At 44.8% G+C, this 22814-nt stretch overlaps 1 long non-coding RNA gene across 1 annotated transcript in view; it reads right to left on the minus strand.

The window, feature by feature from the left end:
• Nucleotides 1-1509: 1509 nt before the first annotated feature.
• Nucleotides 1510-22814, minus strand: part of LOC127484172 (uncharacterized) — a 57987-nt gene continuing 36682 nt past the window's right edge. Inside the window, exons 2-3 of the long non-coding RNA XR_011382712.1 lie at nucleotides 18336-18432; nucleotides 1510-1584 (exon numbers count right to left, since the gene is read on the minus strand). This is a non-coding gene — a long non-coding RNA (uncharacterized lncRNA). The remainder of the gene's footprint in view (nucleotides 1585-18335; nucleotides 18433-22814) is intronic.

Below are 22814 nucleotides of genomic sequence, written 5' to 3' on the forward strand. Positions count from 1 at the left end.
GGGAGAAGGGGAGAAACATATTTAAGGTAAAAACCTCAGGAAAAAGAGGCGGGTAAGAGAGTGTGGGAGTCCAGCGCCTGGGTTCCTAGGTTTCCAGGGCATCCATCCTCTGTTGCACTAGGTACCCTTGAGACTCTTTAATAAGCAGAGCTGACAGTCTGGGTTGTGATTGGAATTAGCCATACTGAGAGGCAGCACCCGTGGCCTCACTGGGCTGTGAAAGGAGCCTGGATAACAGCTTTTCTGGCATCCTGCTACGAGCCAAAAAAAAAAAAAAAAAAAAAAACCATGCAGTCCCACAACATGTGAGCAGCTGTAATTTCTTCTCTGAGAGCTGGGAAGAAAGGGACCAGTGAGCACTTGGCATTCTGATAGGAACAGGGATGAGGTCACATTCGCTGAGTATTTGGAACCTGGAAGAAACTTCCTGCTCCAACTCTGTCTGCTTAGGAAGGCCAAAAAAAAAAAAAAAAAAAAGGAAGAAGAATAAAAAGAAACTTCTAAGTGAACCAGCAGGGAACTGAGAAGTCATTACTGGGACTGAAGAGTCCTGTGTGGTTCTCTTTCATGGCTGACGCTACTGGCATTAAATAAAGCCTTACAGAGATGGCTTTGACAGTCTGGAATTTTGCCTAAAATAACAAACGGCAACTATTAAAAGAACATATGGAGAGAAAAAGAAAATTGGCTTCAGATTCATAATTTATAGCTGGATCGCTAATTTTCTGTGGCAGTTCCTCAAGCGGATGCATCGTCTATGTAATTCCCTACCCACCTCTCCCTTGTCTCTCTTCCCTATGCTCATCCCTAATCACATCCCCACGTCATCCGCACATTCTCCAAGCTCCTTCCATTGAGTCACCTTTGGGCTTGATAGTCAAGTTTCAAGTTTTGCTTCTTCCTTCAAACTCTTCTCATGTTTAGATGGCCAACACAACAGAAAGCCTGCAAACCCAACACTCAGCAGACACATATTAAGATTGTGTACCTCACCTCTCAGACTACCACCCTACCACTGACTCATTTTTCATGATCATTTTGTTCAAAAAAGTCCCATCTTTGAAAAGCAAATCAGACCTTATGTTTTACATGATGATTTTTCCTTTTACTGAAAACCATTGGTGAAATACTTCATAAAGCAAACAGAAGGTTCTACAAATATTTGCACCTCCCAAACCTACTTAGAAATCATACTGTAAGTGAATTTAAAAGTCAAGATACTACACTTTCTAAATTCTTAATGCTTTGGCATGGGTATATCATGCATATGTTGAATATTATCATTAAAATTTAAACTTAGAAAGAGCTTCATTTCACCACAATCATAACTCCCTTAGAAACCTGCAAAACAAAACCAGCTTCCAAACTTTTCTAAGAAAAGGAAAACACAGGCAAGATGGCAAACTTGGGAAGGGGAAGGGAGAAATCTTTCTGCTCACTGAAATCAATTAATGATCGAATGAGTTTTTAAAGGCACTTAGAAAAATTAAGTTGATTAAAATTTTACCTACCTTAGAGATTTTATGAGGGGGCTGCACTTTCAAAATGAAGTTCAGTTTCCCAAACAATGTTTACTGGAAAGCCCTAAAGAAAAAAACACACACAAGAGGAACATAAATGACTTTGGATTAACAGAAAGTTCTAAGTAATGGTGAAAGTATTATCTATTAGCAATTACTACTTTCCAAAGAAATTTTTAAAAGTAGGCAAGGATGGGCCAGTGCCACGGCTCAATAGGCCAATCCTCCGCCTAGCGGCACCGGCAAACCGGGTTCTAGTCCCGATCGGGGCACAGGATTCTGTCCTGGTTGCCCCTCTTCCAGGCCAGCTCTCTGCTGTGGCCCGGGAGTGTAGTGGAGAATGGCCCAAGTGCTTGGGCCCTGCACCCCATGGGAGACCAAGAGAAGCACCTGGCTCCTGCCTTCGGATCAGCGTGGTGCACTGGCCGCAGCGGCCATTGGAAGGTGAACCAACGGCAAAGGAAGACCTGTCTCTCTCACTGTCCACTCTGCTTGTCAAAAAAGAAAAAAAAAAAGTAGGCAAGGATGTTACTCCGAGTTTTTTCTATATAAAATCAAAGAGGGATCACTAGACTAGCAGAGTTAAGAATTATACGAGAAGGCACTTGGTAAAGTAGTTAGGACATTGCTTGTGATGCCATTCCTCATCATTCCATACCAGAGCACCTGGGTTAGAGTCCCAGCTCTGCTTCCAATCCAGCTTCCTGCTAGTGTGCATCCTGGGAGGCAGCAGGTGATGGCTCAAGAAGTTGGATTCCTGCCACTCATGTGGAAAACGCAGACTGAGTTCCAGTCTTCTGGACCTGACCTGGTCCGCCTTGGCTATTGTATGCATTTGGGAAATGAACAGCAGGTGGAATTGCACCCGCGCTCACTTGCTCTCTCTCTCTTTCAGATAAATAAATACATGTATATGATTATATGAAGATTATCTCTTTGCTTTGTTTTTAGCTCTCCTCCATTTCTCCTTTTCCACCCTCTTGGGGGAGCAATGCCTTGTGTCTCTGCCTAGAAACCCCCATAAGGAGGCAGCCAGGCCAAACTGTGCCATGGAGATGTCTGGTGATAGAACCTCACCTTGCTCTCCCTCCCACAGCCCAGGGAAGCCTCCCCCTTGCAGAGCTGCCCTTAAACATTGTGTCTTGGGCAGCAATGTCTGGCACAGGGTAGTTCCTGGACTGGTGGCATTGAAATCACCTGGGTGCTTGGTAGAAATGCAAATTTTCAAGCTCCTCTTCAACCCAACGGATCAGAATCAGGACCCACTACACTGCTTTAACACGCTCTCCCACTGGTTCTTATGCACACGACCGCTCCGGGACTTGCTCAGGGACTGCTGACTCAGAGAAGCTCTCAGAGAAGAGTTCCAGCACAGGAGGGGGTGGGATGGGCCTGGTGATGGTTGGGATCCCTCTCCACACTGGGGTTCTAGTCTGAAGCACTGGGGGCCACTACTAACTGTAAGCAGTCATTGCAGTGTACACAGGAAAACTGGAAAGTGGCCTAAAGTCTTACTGAATAATTTCCCTGAACGTTGGACATAAGGATTCAAAATGAATGACTGTTTTTTGGAAATGAACAGTATGTCTCACTAACTCTCTGAGTCACCAGAGAGAGGGAACTCAGGGTCCATAAATTGTAAGAAATTATTGACTAACTGATTAATGTTTTGAGAAAGGGGGCCCAAAATGATGCATTCCGCTGATTTCTAAAAATATGATTTAATTAAAATCAATTGCTTAACCCTTCCTCTAAACCAGATGGATCAATCTATTCTGCTAGCAGTCTCATCCATGTGCAAAAAAAAAAAATTAGACTGCAGGCAGCAGGATATTAGAGGAATTTCATCTTTGTCAAAAGACTATTTGTTGGGGATGCATTGTGGCTTAGCAGGTTAATCCACCACCCGCAAAGCCAGCATCCCATATGGGCACCAGCGCATGTCCCGCTCCTCCAATTCCAATCCAGCTCCCTCCTCACACCCCTGGGAAAGGAAGATGGCCCAAGTGCTTAGATCCTATACTCATGCAGGAGACCAGGAAGAAGCTCCTGGCTTCAGCCTGACCCAGTCATGGCTGTTGAGGCCAACTGGGGAATGAACCAACAGATGGAAGATCTCTGTGTGTCTCTCCCTCGCTCTAACTCTGCCTTTCCAATAAATAAATAAATCTTTCTTTAAAAAAAAAAAAAAGACTATTTGTCACCTTCAGGAGAGTACGAGCGTGGAAGGAAAAGTCAAACAGCAGTCTCAGCCAAGGAAACATTTTCCTGGATTTGGGGAAGGGGACATCCAATCCTGGCCTCAGTGGAGCTGAATGGAGTGAATATTTCTCAAGATGGCTTGAACGGCTGCTGGCTGGCACTTCAGAAGCCGAGCCAGTGCTGTGCCTTCTCACACTTGGCGTGGGCTGTGACTTTCGGCCAGCACAGGGAAGGTCTCCTCACTCAGCCCTGCTCTTCCCATCACTGATTAGCAGGTGCTTAGCCCAGGCCCAGGACTGTACCCTACACTGCCACTCCCTCCACCTCCCAAACAAGAGACCCTCGCACCTGTAGACCCCATGAGAGATGCCACACCGTCAGCAGGTGCTGCTCGCCCACCTCCCCCATTAAAGCCCAGAACTAACATTCCCAGTTCTTCCACGCGGATGGAGCAAGGACAAAAAGCCTTAGAACCATGTTGACTTCTTCACCTACATAACAGCAAGCAGGCCCCCATTTCTCTGCCCTGCTGACACAGCCCACCCTGCCTTGGCCAGCCCTGCTCTGCCTGGACAGCCTGACACAGCACTACCTGAAGAGTCCAGCCATCAGCCGGAACTCCCCCCACTCCTCCCAGCTCTCTCCTCCCAGTCGGCAGCTCGGCCCCAGAGCCCAGCCTCAGCCTCAGCCCAAAGTGCCCCCAGCTCACGCAGGACCTTCAGAACGAGCCCAGGCTCTCTGTCTCTGCAGCCCAGCTTCAGCTCAGACCCCGAGCCCCTTCCTGCCACTTTGTACATGAACCACCAGTCTGCAAGGGAGGAGGACAGCCCTGCAGTCAGCAAGGGCTCAGGGACCAGGGTCTCTTCACAGAGAAGCACTTGCTGGGCTTGGCCACACCTGCTCCAGCCCACATCTCGGAGCAGGGCTGGCACAGCCACAGCCAGGCCAGATAGAAAACCCAGAGAGAAAGCAAGGAGAAAAAAAAGACACCTGTTTCCAGTCATTAATTCATCCTTGAAATTTCACAAACCAGTGGAAACTCAAATAAATAAGGTCATCACCTTTATTAATGATTTTGTAAAACGAATTTGATTTTCAGCTTTGAGAAAATGAAGCTGCACATGTTGGACTATTTAAAACAACCTTAACAAAACAATTTCAGATAATGTCTCAAGGAAACACTGCAGGGCTAATGAAGCTGTCTTTAATGTCCATAAAGGGAAAATAGAATTGAGCTTTAATATTGTAGAAACTCCTTATTTTGTTAGAAACATTTTGACTGCAATAGCTAATTTTATGTCATAACATTATCTAAGAAGCAAAGTATTCCAGTGGGCTTTGCTTTGCGTGATTTTTGGTGGGTGCAAACTCCCACTTGGACACCTTCCTACCTGGTGGAAGTCAGAGTCTCAACAAAAGGGCAGATGTTGAATTAAAAGACACAAACAAGACAAGCGGATGACTTTATGTGGCCTCTGATGGAAGAAACTCGACTCTGCCATCACAGCCTCCGTGGAAGCTGTCTGCCTCGCCCCAGTCCCCAGCCCTCCAAAGGTGGAGTGTTTGGCCTCCCTGACAGGTGCTGCAAAGGAGGGTCTCCTCTCTCACTCCTCAGAGATTGAGGGCTTTGTCTGCTCTGGCTACAGCAGCCATGGTGCGGAGGCAAACGGGACTCCCTTGTAATTTCATTCTCCGCATAGGAGTCCCCAAGCTGCTGCAAGCGTCCAACACAAAGGTCCTGCCCTGGGCTAGGGTCTGAAGCCACTTCACAGCCACGTGCTGGCTGCATGTCTTCCACCACCCAGTGGGCAGAGGCTGGGGTTGAGTGAGTCCTGTGGCCACAGCCAACCAACCAAAGGCATCCAATCCACCCTTCAAGCAGTGCTAAGGGAAACAGGGCCAATAATGGGGAGACACAGAATCACTTCACTTGTGGCCCCTCGGTGTGCCAGCCATGGGGACTCTTCCGTAGTGTCCAGCCACCTTCAGGAGTACCGGGAGGTGGCCCGGCCCTGACCCTCAGAAGTCAGAGCCAGGCGGGGGCACAGGACAAGCAGGGACTGCCTGGCACCTGTTCCTTGTGAGCCATTTCTCCTGAGCCTTTGAAACAAATTGATGATTCCAACGCCATGGACTCTTCTGCAGGCACAAAGGCCCACAGGGCAGGACGGGTGCTGCTGTGAGCCCTGCTCTGCCTTGGCCCCTGGTGGAGGAGATGACAGCCACCCACACTGGTGAGGGCAGATCTTCTTTATGCAGTCTACTGATCCAAATAATAATCTCTCCTTGAAACATCTGTACAGACACATCCAGAAATAATGTTTGACCACATATCTGGACATCCTTAACCCAGGCAAACTGACACATGAAACTAACCACCGTAGTCTACAAGAGGAGACACAACTAAAACCAATTTACATCATGGAGTATGATGCCACAGGGCCTATCTCATGGCAGGCATTCAATAAACAATGGCTAAGAGTGAATGCATGCATGACCACAACCACAGAGGTGGAATACAAGACCCAGTGGGGCACCGAGAAAGAGCATGGTTGCTACCGGAGAGAGAAGTGAAATTAAGTCCTAGAAGACAACTGGGATGCACTTAGTTGTTCTTATTCAGGGAATTTGAAGGAGGAAGTTCTAGCTACCAATGTGGTATTGGAAAAAGCCTGGACATTATACAGCTCATATGGACAGAAACAGAATCAACAACTTAGCTAGACAAATGAAATTTAAGTAGAAGGCAAAGTAGCTTAGCAGGGATAGAAATGAAGCCAATGAGGAAACTGGTCTGATGGAGCAGGTGGATGAAGACAGGGCATGCAGATTGTTCCCGGAAGAGTGAAAAGTTCACTTGGCCATACCACGGTGCCTCAAATCAGGTGTGTTGTGGAGACTTGAGAAACATCAAGGACCTCAGAGAGAAGGGGGTGGGGCAGATACTCAGGGATGAGAGGTTCTATCAACTCCAGTGCTACAAGACTGCAGAGTTTGTGTTTGGGCTGGAACATACCTGCTGTTACCCATGCAGTGGTAACAAAAGCATCCACCAACCACCAGGCCTATCTAGCAAGAAAGACACAAGCCATAATCCATCACCTCACTCTTAGTCAATCAAGGTCAAACTCATTGGCAGGCAGAGTAATGCCTCCCCACCCCACCCCCACCCACTACTCAAGTGCTCTATATTGCCACCCTTCGAACTTATGTTACTCTTCCTGGGAAAGGGCATTTTGTGTATGTGATTAAGTCGGAAACCTTAAAATGGGGAGATGATTCCTGGGTCACCAAGGGAGTCCAACACAATTACACTGGGAACCGCATAGGGAAAGAGAATGAAGGGGAGTCCAGACAGCACACGCGACATTGGAAGTAGAGTTCAGAGAGTCGGGAGAGAGGTGATGCTGGCTTTGACAACAGAGGAGGGGGCCACAAACCAAGTTATAAAGGAGGGCTCTAGAGGTGGAAAAGGCAAGGAAGTGGATTCGCCCCTGGAACCTCCGGAAGGAATGCTGCCCAGCCAACGCCTTCACCCCAGCCCAGTGAGACCCATGACAGACTTCAAAACAAGCAGGTGGTAAGCCTTGTTATTTCAAATCAGTAGATTTGTGGTAACTTGGCAACAGCAGCCATTGGAAACCAATATGGTACATGTCCCATATCACAAGACATGTGCGTCCTTGGCTCTTGTCTACTAGGGGCTGTTGTGCCCCCACAGCCATGTGACAATAAACCACCTCCCCCTTCCAAATGCTCACTGGGAGAATGGAGCGTCCAGCCCACTTGAACACAGCTGCTCAAGGACAAGACAAACACTTCCTTCCCATCCTCAACCTCTATCAAGCCTCTATCCCCACTGCCATTTCCTCCAAGTCGATGCCAAATTGGTCAAACCAAAAAGCTCCTAAACATCCCAGAAGTGAGAGGATGGGGCCTTGATGGCAAAGGTGGAAGAAGCAGGCAAGTGGGGAAAGACGCTCATCTGTTCGGTGCACACATTCACCTGTGTTCAACAAAGTGCAAGGCAACCACTTGGAGGCACTGTTGTACCAACAAGAGTTGGGGGCAGGAGAAGGGGGCAAAATGAGAGCAGCTTTCTGCCCCCTAATTCACGGTGAAGACGGTTACGCCTCTTCCTCCGGGACAAGCCACCCCCATCAAGCTCTTTGCCAGTGAGCACAGCTGCACGCCAGTCTCAGATCCATGATGAAAAAAAAAAAAAAAAGCATTTTCCTTTTCCTTCCGGGCAGACAGAAATGAGGAGACAGTAGAGAAAGAGGCCTCCACACGCGCTGCATGGTCGGCCACATGAAGGGACCCTGCAGTGTCCAGTGGAGGGCACCCCTACAGCCACCAGCAGAGACAACCGCTCAGGTGGATTGCTGACACCCGGAATAGCCTGCCAGCCAACACCGCTGGTGTGACCAGGTTCCAGGTTCCAGATCAGCGGTGTGGACAGGTTCAGTGGCCAAGCACCACCTCAGCCTTCTTAAAAAAGGGCTTCCCTGATCATGCCATTGTTTCCCATCAGCCTGAAAATGATGCCCATTTTCCCTTTTCTTGCTTTTTGCAAAGAGGGGGCTGTTACTGACATCCCCTGAAAGGAACAGAAACTCAAAGGTTTTCATCTGACTTCAGCCAACACTGCCTGCTTGTTTGAATTCTTCATTATGGAGATGATGCCATCAGCAAGCCCAAACCATCTCTGTTTAGAGGAAGTTTTAAAAGAAAATGGAATGTGAGTTAAGGCCACCACTTCTGCTTTTACCCTTAGAGCTGTTTTCTTCCTTCAAATCCAAACATGACCATGGTGATGCTACAGAAAGGTGAAATTGGATCGAAGGCGTGTAGTCACAGGTACAGACTTTAATGCTCCAGGGTCACAGTTGGTTATTAAATGTTAAAGACTTTTTCTCAGCTTCAGGAGTACTTTCAGCTACGGTATATTTTTAATCTTCTTCAGGGGAGAGCCGGCGCCGTGGCTCAATAGGCTAATCCTCCACCTTGCGGCGCCGGCACACCGGGTTCTAGTCCCGGTTGGGGCGCCGGATTCTGTCCCGGTTGCCCCTCTTCCAGGCCAGCTCTCTGCTATGGCCAGGGAGTGCAGTGGAGGATGGCCCAGGTGCTTGGGCCCTGCACCCCATGGGAGACCAGGAAAAGCACCTGGCTCCTGGCTCCTGCCAGGATCAGCGCGGTGCGCCGGCTGCAGCGGCGGCCATTGGAGGGTGAACCAACGGCAAAGGAAGACCTTTCTCTCTCTGTCTCTCTCTCTCACTGTCCACTCTGCCTGTCAAAAAAAAAAAAAAAAAAAAAAAATCTTCTTCAGGGGAATGTCATCACCCAAAACATAGATGGAGTGTTTCTGTAATGTCATAAAAGCCATCTTATGTTCCCAGAGTCACTGCGAGTTCTCACTGGGATTCTGAGATTGTTCTTGGTGGGACTCTCTGCCCTCCCTTCATTATGCCCCACAAGGGCACACATGTGATTCTGCATATGTATATATACTCATGCACACACACACATGTGCACACTCACACACACGTCTATGTGTGCACATGTATACACATTCACACATACAAGCTTATGTATGCACACATGTGCCTACTCAGGGATGCATACACACGCACACTCATTTGCACATGCAAGTGAGTACATGCACACACATGCACATGTGCATACTCAGTTCAAACATATGAATACATACGTGCACACACACACTGCTGAGTGTCTGCGCATTCGCCTTCCCTGTCACCAGCTTGGATTAGAATCATGAAGCTAGGGAAAATGAACAAAAAGAAAATTTGACTTGCTCCAGTGTATCCCTCATTAAAAGACTCATACCTAGAAAACAGACTGTCTCTGTAAAATGAATGAGTGAGGCTAGGGCACAGACAACACCACAACCCACTAGCTGCGTGACCTCAGGCAAACTGATGAACGTCTCTGGGGCTCAGGTTCCTTATCTGTAAATGTGAATCATAATACTTCCACATCACAGGGAAGTTGTGAGTGTTAAAAGCATGAATAGTCATATATGAAAAGTGTTTAAACAGAAGAAATGAAATCAATAAGTGGACAGATGACACACAGATTTTTAAAAAATAGTTGAGAACAGCACCCTTCAGAGCTTGATCACCCACTCAACAAACATTGACCCAGCACCTCTGAAGAGGCAGGCTCTGTCCTTATTGCTACGGATACGACCATCAACAGTCCAGTGTGGTTCTTGCTCCCACAGTCTCTGTGTAACCGACATGGCCAAATCATTGCCACGTGGACTGTGGACTGCAGAGGCTTTCTTATGCACAGCTGGCTCAATTATTTGTGGAAAAACCCAGAGCACTGAGGGATGGAGGTATTACAAAATTCTGCCAACTGATCTCAACACCCTGGAGGAACTGTTGAATAATTAGCAATAATTTGTTAACAGTATTACAGCCCTGTCAGTTATGAAAACAATAAAGCTTACTTTCTCCTCACAGCTGTGATTTTTCCTTAGTACCAGGATCAAAATGTGACCACAGTATATCTAAGATACTTTTAAATGACATATTACTATCATCCCTACAAATCCCACATCCTATTCAAAGTACTGCCCTCAGCACTGCAATTTCTAAAGTGCGTACGTGCAGGCAGCCTTCATGAGATCCCGGTAAGTCTGCTCATTGGTATTGTTCCGTATTTCGAGTGCTGCTTCTACCAGCCCCTAACACTTTCTTGCAGGAAGTTTCTTTAGAAACTAGGCAGGATCGTGGGCTCCAAACCAGGCTCTGGAAACTGGCCTACATGTCCAGCTGCTGAGAAGTGGCCACAGGGAGAGGGGCTTGTTTTATTGCTTTCCTGAAGTCTTAGGGACAGAAGCAGCAACACCGAGATTCCAAAGCGAATGGCTCCTAGTACAAGAGTGCCCTCGCGTTTCCTGTGAACCAGGCGTCCGGCCACATTTGCAGGCTTGTTCCTGAGCAGGGGCGAGCAGGCTCGATTTCTGGATGTGGTGTGACCACTGAGAGAAAACAACTCCACAGGTCCTTGCATCTGTGTTCACCACACCGCACCAATCCCCCTTGAGCCAAAGGCATAATGCCTAAGAAGGGTCCCTGTGGCTTCCAAATGTCTGCCAATAATAAATGAAAAGGCTCAAGTTGAGTAGCTACCAGGATATAGACCACATATTCACATCTGTGCAGTCTTATCCCCATCACATATGCAGAATATGGGTTAATTCACCATTCCTATCCTCCGTTATGAAGAAAATGAGACTTACAGAAATAAGACATCTGTCCAGGTTCAGGGTTGAGTTTGAACCTCCAAAATCATTGTTCCCAAGACTTAACCAGTGATTAAGGCTGATGGCTTTGGTGTCAGGTTTCTTAACCTCTTTAGTGAGGTATACCAGACAGAGTGCATTTGTGTAAGTTCCGACATGCACGCGTACCTTATGAAAACACAACCAAGAGAACAGATGTACCCGTCACACATCACACACTTTCCTCACACCCCGTAATAATCCCTCCCCACTCTTCTGCACTCTCTCCCATCCCCCAGCTACCACAGACTCTCCCAGATCACTGGTACGCTTTCTGTCACTGTAGATGTGGTTTCATGTGCTGGCATTTCATGTGAGTGGAATCGGACTGCAATAAACTGAATGGTTCTGCCTCTCCATCCTTTTGCTGAAATCCTAACCCCCATGGTGAGGGTTCCAGGAGGGAAGAAGCAGGTGACTAGGTCATAAAGGCCGAGCCCTGAGTGTTGGGATTAGTGCCCTCCTAAAAGAGACCTCAGAGAGCTAACTCATCCGTCTACTCTGAGTGATCACACCAAGAAGCTTGCGGTCTGCAGCTTGAAACAGGGCCCTCACCATGGTCTTGGACTTCTGGTCTCCAGAACTATGACAAACTTCTGTTGTTTATAAACTACCCAGTCTATGGTGCTTTGCTGTGGACGCCCAAATGGACTAAGTTGCATACGGTATCATACTATTTTTTGTTCTGGCTTCTATCGCTCAGCCTGATTATTTTAGGATTCATCCGCGTTGTTCCAGTACAAGTCCATTGCTTGTACTGCTGAGTCTTCATTCTATGGCCATACTACATTTGTTCACACACTTCCAAAGACAGTCCTTAAGTTATGTCCAACTTGTAGCTATTACAAATAAAGCTGCTTTATCTGTGCACAAGTATTTTTATGGACATATTTTTTCATTTATCTTGGGTAAAAACCTGTATCACAAGAATATGGTTAAAGAAATACTATTTTTAAAGTGGTTGTGCCATTTTACATTTTTGCCAACAGTGTATTAAAGTTCTAGTTGTTCTACCTCTTACTAACACTTAGTAAGGTCAGCCTTTTTATTTTTAGAAAAAGATGTTATTTTTACTTGAAAGGCAGAGTGACAACGAGAGAGTGAGAGGGAAACAGAGAGAGGCCTTTCATCTCCTGGTTCACCTTACAAATGACCAGGGCAGGAACAGGCCAAAGCCGGGAGCCAGGAAAACACCACCTGGGTGGCAGGAGTCCAAATACTTGGGCCTTCTTCCACCGCCTTCCCAGGAGCATGAGCAGGGAGCTGGACTGGAAGCAGAGCCGCCAGGACTCAAACTGGCACTCCCACAAGGGATGCAGGCATTCTAATCAGCAGCTCAACCTGCTGTGCTACAAAGCTAGCCACAGGTTAGTCTTTTTAAAGGTGTGTACGGGTGAGCATTTGACATAGCAATGAAGACACCACTTGAGACATCCACAGCCCATATTGTAGTGCCTGGGTTTGGCTCTGCTCCCAATTCCAGCTTCCTGCTAATGCACACCCTGGGAGACAGCAAGTGATGGCTCAAGTAGATGGGTCCCCGCCACTCATGTGAGATACCTGGGTGGGTGTCCAGCTCCTGGCTTTGGCCTGGCCCAGCTCCAGCTATTTGTAGACATTTGGGGAGTAAATCAGTTGATAAGAGAGATTCTCTGCCTTTTTTTTAAAAGATGTATAATAGCACCTCATTGTGATTTTAATTTGTACTTAACTGAATGATGATAATGTTAAGCATCTGTTCATAAGTTTATTTGCCATTCATATATCTCCTTTAGTAAATTAACTGCTTTAGTCTTTTACCCAGTTTCTATTGGGTTGTTACTCAGTTTTTGAAATGTATTATGGACTTAAATCCTTTATCAGACATTGACTGCAAATATTTTCTCTCAGGCAGTATCATGTATTTCTAACCTCTATCAAGTGTCTATCAAGTTTTATTTAGTTGACAGATATTTGGGGACTCTCTGGATTTCTTAGTAATTTCCATTTTCACTGCAATCAAAGAACATACATTCTATGACTCCTTTAAAATTTGTTCAGACTTATGTAATGGTCCAGAATATGGTCCCTCTTGATCAATAATCTGTACACCAACAAGAACGTGTGTTCTGCTTTTGTCAGATGGAACATTCTATAAATGTCAATTAACTCTAGTTGGTTGATGGTGGTGCTCATGTCACTCATGTCCCAGCTGATTTCCATCTACTTAGCCTACCAGTTATCAAGAGAAGTGTTTTAAAAACTGCTTCTACTGCAGATATGTCTATTTCTTCTCGTGTTTTTTTTTCAATTTTTGTTTCACATATTTTGATACTGCTATTAATTGTATAATTTTTTAGCACTGTTATGTTCTTTTAATAAATTAATCCCTATCCTTGGCCAGCGCCGTGGCTTAATAGGCTAATCCTCCGCCTGTGGCGCCAGCACACCAGGTTCTAGACCCGGTCGGGGCACCGGATTCTGTCCCAGTTGCCCCTCTTCCAGGCCAGCTCTCTGCTGTGGCCAGGGAGTGCAGTGGAGGATGGCCCAAGTGCTTGGGTCCTGCACCCCATGGGAGACCAGGAGAAGCACCTGGCTCCTGGCTTCGGATCAGCGTGGTGTGCCAGCTGCAGCGCATCAGCCGTGGTGGCCATTGGAGGGTGAACCAACAGCAAAGGAAGACCTTTCTCTCTGTCTCTCTCTCTCACTGTCCACTCTGCCTGTCCAAAAAAAAAAAAAAATTAATCCCTATCCTTATGAAATGGTCCTCTTTATCCCAGAAAATATTCCTTGTTATAAAATCTACTTTATGTGATATTAATATGGCTCCAGATTTTCTTTTAATTAATGCTAACATACATCTTCTTATCTTTTCGCTTTTAATACATTGAAATCTTTTCATCTGATGTGGGTTTCCTATGCAGTTTGATCATTCTTTCTACCCAATGTGACAACCTCTGCCTTTAATTGGTGTGTTTAACCAACAACATCTAATATAATTATTGCTATGGCTTGTGTGCCCAGGACGTTTTGTCCCTGATAATGTGGCTGGTCCATTTTCTAGTAGTATTTATTCTTTCCCTGGGAAATTTTTATTTAAGGTATTAAAACTTCATGCATTTCATAAATACAAATTTAGGAACATAGTGATTCTTCTCATCCCACCCTCTCTCCTACCAGTAATCCCTACCCTTCTTCATCCTCCCTCTCCTATTTCCATTCTTATTTTTTACTAAGATTTATTTTCAATTATTTTTGTACACATAATATTAACCTTACACTAAGTATAGAATTCAACAAATAGTATTAACAAAAAAAAAAACTGCTCCTCAACAATCAAGTCAAGGACTATTCAAAGTCATCACATCTCAAAGTGTCAATTTTACTTCTTCTTCTTCTTCTTTTTTTTTTTTTTTTTTTTTTTTTTTGGACAGGCAGAGTGGACAGTGAGAGAGAGAGACAGAGAGAAAGGTCTTCCTTTGCCGTTGGTTCACCCTCCAATGGCCGCCGCGGCCGGCGCACTGCGGCTGGCGCACCGCGCTGATCCGATGGCAGGAGCCAGGTACTTATCCTGGTCTCCCATGGGGTGCAGGGCCCAAGGACTTGGGCCATCCTCCACTGCACTTCCTGGCCACAGCAGAGAGCTGGCCTGGAAAAGGGGCAACCAGGACAGAATCTGGCGCCCCGACCGGGACTAGAACCCGGTGTGCCGGCGCCGTAAGGCAGAGGATTAGCCTAGTGAGCTGCGGCACTGGCCAATTTTACTTCTATAGATTACCTTTTAGTTACTCTATTAGTTACCGCAGATCAGGGAGAACACATAGTATTTGTCTTTTTGGGACTGGTTTATCGCAGTAAGTGTAACATTTTCCAGTTTCATCCATTTTGTTGCAAATGACAGGATTTCATTTTTTTTTTATCACTGTGTAGTATTCTATGGTATACATATCCATAATTTCTTTTTTTAAAAGATTTATTTACCTATTTATTTGAAAGGCAGAGAGAGAGAGAAAGAGAGGTCTTCCATCTGCTTGTTCACTCCCCAAATGGCCATGGACAGAGCTGTGCTGATCTGAAGCCAGGAGCCAGGAGTTTCTTCCAGGTCTCCCACATGGGTGCAGGGGCCCAAGGACTTGGGCCATCTTCTGCTACTTTCCCAGGCCATAGCAGAGAGCTGGATCAGAAATTGAGCAGCCGAAATTCGAACAGGCACCCATATAGGGTGCCAAAACTGCAGGCGGTGGTTTTACCCAGTACACCAAAGCACCGGCCCCTCATAATTTCTTTAGCCAGTTTTCAGTTGATGGGCGTGTGGGTTGATTCCATATCTTAGCTGTTCTGAATTGAGCTGTAATAAAAAAACAAATGGGTACAGATAACTCTTATATGCTGATTTCATTTCCTTTGGGTAAATTCCCAGGGGTAGGATGGCTGTATCATATGGTAGGTCTATAATCAGATTTCTGAGGTATCTCCATACTGTCTTTCACAGTGGTTGCTCCAGTTTATATTTTTACCAACAGTGGATTAGGGTATCCTTTTTTCCATATCCTCACCAGCATTTGTTGTTCGTTGATTGGGGATGAGGTGAAACCTCATTGTGGTTTTGATTTGCATTTCTCTGATGGCTAATGATCTTGAGCATTTTTTCATGTGTCTGGCCATCTGGATTTCCTCTTTTTGAAAAATGCCTGTTCAAATCCTTTGCCCATTTCTTAACTGGATTGCTTTGTTGCTGTTGAGTTTCTTGAGTTCTTTATAGATTCTGTATATTACTCTTTTATGAGTTGCATAGTTTGCAAATAATTTCTCCCATTCTGTCAGTTGGATGGCTTGGTTTAAATCTATCATCTTGTCATTTGTTTTCTGTATCAGCTGTGCTTACTCTTTTTTCTGTCTTCTTTTGGACAAATGTAGTATTTTCATGGCTCCAATTTATTTTTTATTGGTTTGATAGCTGTAAATCATTGGGAATTATTTTATGGATTGCTTTAGGGCTTATAATACACATCTTTGACATATCATAGTTGATGTTTAAGAATCTTACAACAACATATTTCCATTTCTCCCCTTATGACATTTGTACTACTGTTGTCATAAATTTTTAAATCCACATGTTATAAACCCATTTTTATAGTTATTATTTTTTGCTTTGAGCATCCAATTATCTTACAAAGAGATTTAAATACTTTTTTTTTAAAAAAAAGAGAGAGCTTTAAGATTAGAAAGTTAAGAGTTACAGAGAGAGAGGAAGAGACAGAGACAGAGACAGAGACAGAGACAGAGAGATCCACTGATTCACTCCCAAAATAGCCCCAATGGCCAGAATTGGGCCAAGATAAAGTCAGGAACCAGGAGCTGCATCCAGGTCTCTCACTTGGGTGTAGCAGCCCAAGCACTTTAGCCATCCTGCACTGCTTTTTCCAGGCCATTAGCAAGGAGCTGGATCAGAAGTGGAGCAGCCAGGACATGAACTGGTGCCCATATAGGATGCCAGCATTGTGGGCTGCAGCTTTATACACTACACCAGAGCACCAGTTCCAATGATTACTTTCTAAAAGTCATGTGTGCTTATCTGTGCAGTTGCCATCTGGGGTTAGTCTGCATTCCCGGCATAAATCCAGACCTCCTCTGGCGTTATCTTCTTCTGCTTGCAGGACCTCCTGCAGCATCTCTTGTAGTGCAGCTCTGCTGCTGCTGGGTTCTTTCAGTTTTTCATTCCTTCAGAAGTCTTCCTATCTCTTCCGGTTTTGAAGGATGGTTTCACTGGGTATTTAATTAGAAGTCAATGGATGTTCCTCCAGTTCTTTTGACATTTTGTCCCTCCATCTTCTTGTCTATGTCATTTCCAACAAGAAATCTATATAATTTTCTTTGTCCTCTGAGGTAAGTATATTAAAAAGTGATCCAGGGCTGGCGTTGTGGCACAGCAGGTGAAGTTGCCATCTGCAACACCAGCATCCCTATGGGCAGCAGTTTGAGTCCTGGCTGCTCCACTTCTGATCCAGCTCCCTGCTAATGTGCCTGGGAAAGCAGAAGGTGGCCCAAGTGCTGCCACCAACGTGGAAGACCTTGATGGAGTTCCAGGCTCCTGGCTTTGGCCTGTCCCCACTCCAGTCATTGCAGACATTTGGGGAGTGAACCAGCAGATGGAAGCATGTGTGCTGTCACTCTGCCTTTCAAATAAATCAATCTTTTTCTAAAAAAAAGGTGATCTTCCACAAGAAAAATTTTAAAATACAAATTAAAACCAGAAATTATTTTTTCTCCTATTATATTTACAAAGATTTAAACTCCTGGCAACACCTATTTGGAAGATACCTGCACTACCTGCCACTACTGGTGGTAGAATAAATGGGTGCACTTTGCAAGAGGGTTATTTGTTATGGCTTATTAAAATTTAAAAGATCTGAGCCTTTTTGTTGCTCTACTAAGATTTTTCTCTAGAGATATATTCACCAACTGTGCAAGTATAAAAGAATGCACATTGCAGTATTGTATAAAATCCGAACTTCCCAATAATACAAATGATTATAGCTAAAAGATTTTTAAAATATCTGAGTTTATATTTCAATGAAATATTATCCACCCAATTAAAATGGTTAATATTTATGGATTCACATAGAAAGGCACAGTAATAAAGACTCTTCAATATAAGTGACAGGAGACAATTTAAATTAGTCTGGGGGAAAGAAAGAAGACCTATGGATTCTTATAATTTAAGGAAGGAGCAGGTAACTAAATCAAACTGTAGAAAAGAACAGTCAGATCCAGGGCCAAGGTACTCCTGGGCCCTGCCTCTCTCTGCATTTTGGCTTCATTCAGATGCTCCTCAGTCTTCAATGGGCTATGTCCCCCAATGAACCCATTGTAAGTTGCAAATGCATGCAATCCTCCAACTCAGCAACACAGCACCCTGCAAGGCCCTGCTTGTTTCCCTGGCAATCCCAGGGCTACTTGGGAGCTGCACTTGCTGCCACTGCTCAGAACCACGAGCGATCAGACCTCACAGCACTAGCCTGGGAAAAGGTAAAATGCAGAAGCTGAAGCATGGTTTCTACTGACCACAGATGGCTTTCATACCACCAGCAAGTCAGAAATCATCAGTCAAAGCACCCCAAGAGAGGGACCATCTGTATTGACTTCCTGCCTTTAAGAGCTCCTAAGCTGAATATCTTCACCTCATCCCCACAGAGAGAAATTCATCGGCCTCTCAATTCATTTTACAACGTCATGGAAGCCACTGGTTCACACGGCGTGAGCCAGTCTAATCATTGTGGGGGGAGGGGGAGGCCACATAAAACCAGGAGGAGTCACCTTACCATGATGCTGGCTGGCGAGGGGAACGTCCAGTGGAGCCTCAGGGACAAGCACGGTGGTCTAGGGTCACAGACTGTGTACATCTGTTACAAAAGTCATCTAAGACATGATAATTGAAGAAATAATAGTTGAAAAACAACATAATTGCACTATCTCACGTAAAGCATAACGCACACTATCACAGGAACAGAAGGGGAAACGCTGGAGGGTTTTATGCCAAACGATATAAAAATTATCTCAGAGGTAGGCAGCTTCTCTATTACACATTTTTTTAGGGTTTCAACTTTACAACATAAGTAGAAAAAAACTCATCTATTTCCAAATAAACAAAGCTTCACAGGAATCCAAAATCTTCCCATCAGATTCTGAGCATAAATTTTTCATATTTGCAATGAAACATTATTGAACTTATTTAATTTTTAATATTCTAATCTGAAGGAAAACACAGAAATATTTCCTTTAAATGTTTTTTGGAGTCTGGTATTTTCAACTCGCCAGTTTGACAACTCAAAGCACTGTTCTCCTTCTACACAAAACGTTTAAAAGCATAGCTGTAATCCCAGAAGCCTCTGTAAAATTTAGACTGAAAATGCCCCCTCTTGTTCTGGATCCTCAAGAACCTTTATAGATGAGAGGAATGATGGGGACCCCCTCTGTAACCACCCCCTGCCCAGGGAGCTCCCAGCAGAACCAGACGTGTGTCACAGTGAGTCTTCCCTGGGCGCCTGCTTGTACCATGGCAATGTAGTGGCCGTGAGGGCACCCCATCTCTTCCGACCACCTTTCATCATGGCTCCTGTGTACCTGAACTTCATTTTAAATCACAGCACACGACCCAGGAAGAGGAAAACCGGTGCAGTCTCTTTAGTCTACTCAGTGGAATATAGGAATAGCAGCCTCCCAGTGGTCTAGCTTTCACTAGTTTTTGCTTTTTCAGACATTCCTAGTCCTCACCTGTGCCTGTCACAGACTAAAGAGTCTGAAGTTGGTGGCTAAAGGATATTAGGGCACGTGTGAGCGGCTGGGCCCACTCCACAGGGTCTCTGCCGAGGGCCCACGTCCACACCGCCAGCTGCAGGGCTCCGAGGAGCAGGGTCCTGTGTTGAGGGAGTGTCCTGGAGGGCACCTGGGGGCAGTCAGCACAGTGTCCCCTATCATGTGGCCAGCGTCTGTCCCGGGCCTGCTGTGAGGAAAGCCGCCATCAGCTGACTTGGGGAACGCTTCCTGGAGAGGTTGTTTTGGGAAAGATGGCAGCATAGCAGCAAGATGTGCCAAGTCGTACAGAGAGAGACTGATGAAGAGAGGGGACAGTCAGGCGATGGAACCACGGGAAGGGTGGTGCAGAGTGGCATGAGAGCAGGCCAGAGAGTGCCAGGGACCATGTCGGGGGAGGTAGAGGTGCCCAAACTGCAGAAAGAGAACAGAACAAAGAAGCAGTGGGAGGACTGCTGCCGCCGCGGCCACCACCGCCCCGGGAGGAACAGGCGAGATGTGAGAGCCCACGGAGACATGAGCACGGAGGGGTGCAGAAGCAAGGCGAAGTGAACGGCGCTTGGTGCTGAAAGCGGGAGGACAGTACGAATTCTGGGGGGCGAGCAGAGACTGACCACACCACAATCCCTCGATGTCTTCCACCCCCCACAACTGGAGCTCAGCAGGCAGAGAGCAGCCATCTTATTTGTTCACATTTTGGAGCGCAGCAGGGTGGGCTGTGCTTTTGCCTCCCACACGCGAACTTCAGTGATGGGCCACCCCACCCGGGGACAAGGGTCACAGCAGTTCAGAGTGGCTCCCCCATCGTCATGCAGGGAGCACAGTGACAGGGAAGGCTGTCAACGGAGGCCCAGGCATTTTCAGGTGAACAAAGGAACAGGGAGATCCCCCGAGTGGGCGGGGCTTAGCACCTCAAAGCCCAGGTATCAGCCTACTCAAGTACCCACCTCCCTCAGCTACCAGAAATAAACAAAGCTCTAGGAGGTGGAGTTTCCTGCTTACACTGGCAATTGGCACACCCATAACAGCCCATAGCAGATGATAATCAACTTCAAATTAAACCAAACAGAAATGCCAAAGAACAAAGGAAAAATCCTGAGTAAGAATATAGAAGAACCTATGAACTCACCAATGGAGCAATCTAAACCTTCAATAATAGAGGTCGAAGAAGAAGAATTTGAAGTCATGCCAGAAAAAGAATTCAGAAAATTAATAATCAGGTTACCTAGAAGCAATGAGAAACAGATTCAAGATCTGAACAAAAAGAAATAGAGATTCTAAAGAGAAGCCAGAATGAAATACTAGAAATGAAAAATTCAATTGACAAAATAAAAAATGCTGTGGAATCCCTCAGAAATCGAACAGATGAAACAGAAGAGCGAGTATCAGAAGTTGAAGACAAACTTCCAGAAATAATACAGTCAGATCAAACACAAGAAGAAGAAATTAGAAAATTAAAAATCACTGTTGACGACTTACAAGATTCAATCTAGCATTGTAACTTCCGGATAATAGGAGTCCCCGAGGGTGTAGGAAGAAAGATTGGATTAGGTGGCCTTCTTAATGAAATAATATCAGAAAACTTCCACCATAGGCAGGTTGAAAGGAACATACGAATACTACAAATACACAGGAGTCCTAACAAATATGACCAGAAAAGGAATTCACCACAACACATTGTGGAAACACTCAGCTCAGTGAAATACAAAGAACAAATCCTAAATGTGCCAGGGAGAAACGACAAATCATATTCAGAGGTAATCTAATCAGACTCACCCCAAACTTATCACAAACCCTACAGGCAAGGAGACAAAGGCATGATATATTCCAAGTTTTAAAAGAAAAACGCTGCCTACCAAGAATACTGTACCCTGCAAAGCTATCATTTATGAATGAAGGGGAAATAAAGATTTTCCACAGCAAACAGAAACTGAAAGAATTTGTATCTTCACATCTAGCCCTACAACACTGGCTCAAGGATGTGCTGCACACAGAAACACAGAAACAGGAACTTCACTACAAAAGAAGACGAATGTAGAAAATGACCCAGCTAAAATACAAGCAAATAGCAACATACATAAACAGTCCTACTTAAGGAAACGTGGCAGGAAGAAGACATTATTTAACAATAGTCACACTGAATGTAAACAGTCTCAACTCTACAGTCAAAAGACACAGACTAGCTGAATGGATTAAAAAAAGAAAGCCCATCTATCTATTGCTTTCAGGAATCACACCTCACCAGCAAAGATGCACGCAGACTGAAAGCAAAAGGATGGAAAAAGATATTCCAAGCTAACAGAAACCAAAAAAGAGCTGATGTGGCCATCCTAATATCAGACAAAATAGACTTTAACACAAAAGCTATTAAAAGAGACAAAGAAGGACACTATATAATGATTAAATGATCAATCCAAAACAAAGATGTTACTATATGCACCTAATTACAGGGCGCCTGGCTATTTGAAAGAATTATTAAAGGATTTAAAGGGAGATATAGACTCAAATACAATAGTAATAGAGGACTTCAATACCCCACTTTCAGCGATGGACAGATCAACCAGACAGAAAACGAACAAAGAAACAACAGAGCTAGTTGACACTAAGACCAAACAGACCTAGTAGATATCTACAGAGTCTACCACCCCATAGCCACAGAGTACACATATTTCTCTCCAGTGCATGGAACTTTCTCTGGGATTGACCATATGCTAGGCCATAAAGGGAGCCTCAGCAAATTAAAAAAAAAAACTGAAATTATAACATGCATCTTCTCAGACTACAATGCAATGAAGCTCAAAATCAACAACTCAAGAATCTCTGCATTATAAGCAAATACATGGAGAATGAACAACATGATTCTGATTGAACAGTGGGTCACAGAAGAAACCAAAAGAGAAATCGAAAAATTTCTAGAAACAAATGAAAATGACAATAAAACTTATCAAAATTATGAGATACAGCAAAAGCAGTGCTAAGAGGAAAGTTTATAGAAATTGGTGCCTGCATCAAGAAACTGGAAAGGTACCAAATAAATGATCTCTTTATGCACCTCAAGGATCTAGAAAAACAGCAGCAAAGCAAACCCAAATCCAGTAGAAGAAAAGAAATAATTAAGATTAGAGAAAAAAATCAACAAAATTGAAACAAAAAAAAAATACAAAAGATCAGCAAAAGGAAGAGCTGGTTTTTTTGAAAAATAAAATTGACACACCATTGGCCCAACTAACCAAAAAAAGGATAGAGAAGATTCAAATCAGTAAAATCTCCCTGATAAATACAAACGCAAAAATACTCAACAAAATCCTGGCCAACCAAATCCAACTACACATCAGAAAGATCATTCACCCAAACCAAGTGGGATTTATCCCTGGTATGCAAGGATGGTTCAACATTCACAGATCAATCAATGTGATACATCACATTAACAAACTGAGAAACAATTGGGATTACCTCAAATTGAGAAGTTTCTTTACAGCAAAAGAAAC

Source organism: Oryctolagus cuniculus, chromosome 15 (assembly GCF_964237555.1).
Source record: "Oryctolagus cuniculus chromosome 15, mOryCun1.1, whole genome shotgun sequence".
Lineage (NCBI taxonomy): Eukaryota > Metazoa > Chordata > Mammalia > Lagomorpha > Leporidae > Oryctolagus > Oryctolagus cuniculus.